We start from the raw sequence: 4,954 nt of genomic DNA on the forward strand, positions 1-4,954 counted from the left end.
GTCTTAATAATGACTAAACGATTGCTTCGAACGCGATCCTCTCGCCGGGAACATCAGGAAGGCGTTCGCTGGAGTGAATATTCGATCGGGTATCAATTTCGTCCTTTCGTACAGGTGCGCGCCCGTTTCTCGTTATAATTCCCTTAAATTAGCGCCAAGCGGATACTATGCAAGACACTTAATCCCGACCCGGGCTGGTTTCGATAATTACCGAACGTGTCTCGTAATTTTCGTCCGGGCCTGGGTAATCTGATCGTTGGCTTCCCAAACCGTGTTCGTCTCTTCGCGAGTTACGTCTTGTTCAATGGAAATCGGGTCAATTTTAGTCCACGGTCCAATACTCTGTATTTACGCTAAATTACGAGCGGCGCAAAACATTCTGCAGGACGTTGTAAGATGAAGCAATTTCTTATCCACGAGGCACAGAAAATTTTGTTCGCGCGAGGTAGTATCTTACGTCTGATCACCCCGCCCCCCTTTAAATCGTGGCGACTTGAATTTGTGCAACTTTGTACGTTCCTCGAACACGTAGCTTCCTAATTAATGAACGCCATATTTGTACAGCGAAATTTTGCATCGTCTTCGTCCGTAAATTTTTACTTAGCGTCACGAAAGGATCGTAAAATAGGTAAAAGTCTTCTTCGCGAGAATTCGACCAACTGTTCTTAATACCTGTCACGAAGATACGCGTTCTCTGTATCATTTCCTGTTCCACCTGACTTTTACGGTCCCGCAAAAGTCCAACGTCACGAATCACTCCGCACAAAGAACCGATTACCGTCCGAAAGTCCAAAAGTCTTGGAAAAGGTTATCCGAATCTTGGAGCCAGCAGCCTTTGCGCTCGCAATCAGATAGAGTAATGCCTTCAAAGAGAAGCGAGGATTATCCACAGGCAATCGGTCTCGCCCATCTCTCGCGGAGCAAGTAGACGATCGGATTAGAAATGTCATCGCCCCCTGACGCAAGCGTCGCGAAAACTCTGATGGCTTCTCGGAGTCTTTCGAAATCCTAAGCGTCGACCTTCGTTCCGATCTATCGCCGGGGAGCGCGTATCCGTTGCCATCTGGACGAATTATCGCGCTTTCGCTGACGGCTCAATCGGCCCAGAAATAATGGCCTTGCACGAGAAAGAGAGCAACGTCGAATGGAACTGCTGCCACCGAAAAAAGGCGAAACCGCAGGCCCTGGAAAGAACGTCGGGCATTAAGGTTATCGTAATGTTCATCGTCATGCGAGCAATTTTTCACGGTTCTGCCGGGCGCACGGCTTTCTTTCGTATCTTTCAACGTCTCGACAGTCTCGATCACTTTCGCTGAAGCATGTCCGACGCGGCGTATCGTCGCGGCTATTAAGTTCACGGGTTCGCTTAATGAAATTCGTGAGGCCGCATTGTGAAATCCGATATTCCCCTCGACTCTCGTCCGCGATCCTTTCGATCGCCCTCTGTCGATTCGCAGTTCATTTTGCGCGCGAAACACTCTGACAGCTTTAGGTTTACCAATCCCCAATAACCATCGATCCGTTTATTTACAAACCTCAACATAAAGGCTCGTAAAATTATTTTCTCCTTTCTCGAAGAATGTTAATTACTAATTCAAGAACTTCGTTATATTGCGCTGTTTCTTTTCACAAAAAAAGGAACGGTTTATTCAGACTTTCGTCTTACTTTTGGGTCAACAATCCTTCTTCAGAAGTATTTCTGGTTCCCTTTGGTAGCGATGTTGCAACGAATCGCGTGCGAGCAAGTTCTCCGGGATGCATTCAAGTGGCATTCGGCCGTAATTATGTAAATATTTCACGGATCGCAGGATTTTCTATAAAAGCGAGGCGATCCGGGTCGTGGGGACAGGACACATTGTCCCGGGGTAATCGGGGTAATTTCAAGGAGTCGAATAAACGACGCCTGGAAAGCTTGAATAATTGAAACGTTTGTTTGCATATCGAAACCCTTTGTCCCATCCCCATCGCGGTATAATTCACTTCGCGGTGGAACAGCGGTGGGTCGAAGTCGAATTCCAGCGAGACCCTTCGCTCCTTTTATTTCGCGCTGGCGCGACCCTGGAAAGCCGATCGGAATCCCCAGCGTTTCAGGAACTCGAGACGATTCCTGGACCCCTCGCGTGTACCGCTCGTTACGCTCCTGGAATAAAATGTTCTTCCAGGAGGCTTTCTCTTAAAATGGTCAGCCATTGTTCGGGGCCCTTCGACGCTGTCGATGGCTAAGGGCGACCTTAAATCTCGCGTAATGCGCCTCCTGTACACGCGAACAGAGCCCTGGTCGCCGTGTACCCCTTGTTAGAAGGAAGGAATAAAAAAAAGAAGGAACGGTGGAAGGACGACTCGATGATCGCGGGATCTCCGGCCGATCGCTGCTTGAGTCCTTGCTACCAACGATGTATTAATCCTCTCGTGGCTAACCTGGGTCACTTTCGATCTGCCATTTCGAATTATTTCTCATCTTAATCAGCGTCGAATAACCAAATATCACAACACGATGCACATACAATATCGCACTCAACGTTACAAGGATTTTGCAAATAAAGTTTTGAAATTATCCTGTGGCCGACTCAGAGGTGAAATAATAGAACTAAATCGGTGATTTCGAGCGTCTCGAGGGTGTAAAAATATCGAAGGCGACGGCGATAAATTTTTAACGACGCTCAGGCTGTCCGACGACACCGTGACAGACACGGAAAGGCGACCCGTGTTGTGAGAAATAAGGGCTAAATATTTTCTTTCGAATGGAATCGACGACAAGCGACACAATGAGAAGGACAATGACGAACTTTTAACGCGGTCGTACGACAAGCACGCCGTACAGGCATAATCCGCGGGGTTCCCTGCGGTATCTTCGCTCGATCTTGATCCTGCCCTCGGATCTCGAGGGTCCAGATCGCTCCAGATAGACCCAACTTCTTCGCCAGCTGCTGCTCGGTCGAAGTCGAGGACCCTAAGCCCAGTGTACTTCTCGCTGGCGAGGACAGAGAAAATCGCGAAATTCCACCAGATTCGACGATAAACTACAACAAGATTTAAAAGTCGAACTCGCAAACTTACTGCGAACTGATGAGTACGCACTCGACGCTTTTACGGTCGCAGACTTCTGTTCGCTTCCGTCGAGTTTTACGACGGGTCTGACGTAACGACAGAATCCAAACAGTCCATCCGATCGAGAAACTTTCCAATTCCGTACGTTATAAAAGATACGAGTTGTCCATATCCCACGATTCTTCGTTTGTACATCCGGCACGTATTGAATGGAAACGCCAACTTTCTTAGAATGCTAATGATAGATCAAATTAAGTTTTCTATATTAATAATGTTAAGAATGTATATTTTATATTTAAACTCCGCGGTACAAGGCGCACGCAATGTTCCATTGTTTCCGGTATAGCGCGCCACCTGTGTAAATGTACTTTTGTCTAACCGCGTGATTCCTCCTTCTGGCCCGAGCACGCATAGCGACCGGACGTGCCATCGGTGTTGTAAGAGCGGTCAATTCTGTTGCAGGCTGTGGGAGGTCTTGTGTATTATTATTTCTATATACTTTAAATATATATACTATTTAACAAATAATATATTTAGAAATTTATTCTGGTGTTCCTTTCGTAATGACAACTTGAATAAAATGCTCCCTTTTCATTCCATAATTAATCTCGAGCTCTAACTTTCTGAGTTCGATGATTATTATACGATATTCAGTTTCTAACCCCTTAGGTATTTTTATATATTTTAAGTGTCCAGCAATAATTTACTAGAGATGGAACCCGGAGAATAGGCGTTACATAAACCTAGTTGGAAGCATATTCGTTCCTTGTGCAGCGATCCTTCCGTCCACAGATTTTTATGGCCGACTGTAAAGGCACGGTGACCACCTCGACGAAGATTTAAATTTCCTGACTGAAGAAAACTCGTTCGAAATCGACGGTTTTATTTCCACGCGTAAAAGTTGCCTCTAAAATTTCATACCAGACCAGCCTCTTCTTTTTACGACGGGTACGTGCCACCGTGGTAGCGTTTTCAGCTTTAATTGCACTTCGAAGGAAGTGACACACCTCGAGGACTCTCGTTCTTCGATCGTTTCTCGCTCGCATCTGTACGACATCTTCGGAACTCGACTGTAGGAGATTAACGAAGTAATTCGAGATTTGGGGGAGATTCCATTTTATGTTTTGTTTCCTCAGTTTCACGCTTTATGTGTTTTGCCAGCTAACTACGCGTTGTATTTCAAACAAATTTATCGAACGGGACAAATTCTACACGAATAACATTTTTTTTCAAGTCGTCGCTCGAATTTGGAATTATGCATTTGCGAGGGACCTTTAAATTTTTATAAATTAATATAACAAAATAAATGTTGAAACCGATCTCATTAACAGTTTTACGGTTTCGCAATCGGTTCCCTCGCCGAAAGCAGGGCCCAACAATTTAATCATCGTCGGCAGTTCGGGTAATTACGATGGACTTTTGACCCGTCACTTAAAGTCGATATAAATTACAATTACCACCCGATGCACCGAACAGTTTTTGTCAGCGTCGATGGAGTTTAACACGGTTTTTGCCCCGTCGTGCTTTCTCCTCGCGTACGAAAAATCAGCCATCGTCATCCTTTCCTTAAATCGTGTGGCACCCGTCGCATCCATAAGTCTCGTCGCGTACTATCATTAAGCCGTCCATTCGATCCCGTCGGAAGAATACATTGAAGGGGAAAGTGAAAATTATTCCAATTTTATGGGCAAAAACATTCACGTAAAATCCCTTAAAAACAAATTGGTTCGCGAAACGAGGCGACGCGAGGTAAATTACGGCTTCGGTGTATTTTCTGATTTCCGCTTTCACTCGAACGCTCGAAAACTCGCTCTTATTGTCCGCGATGAAAGAGCTGCTCTCGCAGATAGTCCTTCTCGAGACCTCTGCGGAACGGAGCCAAGGCAAAACGACTTCCCTGTTCGTT

The sequence above is a fragment of the Colletes gigas genome, unplaced genomic scaffold, assembly GCF_013123115.1.
Source record: "Colletes gigas isolate AHSC1104 unplaced genomic scaffold, ASM1312311v1 Colletes_gigas_Sc00021, whole genome shotgun sequence".
In the NCBI taxonomy this organism is placed as follows: domain Eukaryota; kingdom Metazoa; phylum Arthropoda; class Insecta; order Hymenoptera; family Colletidae; genus Colletes; species Colletes gigas.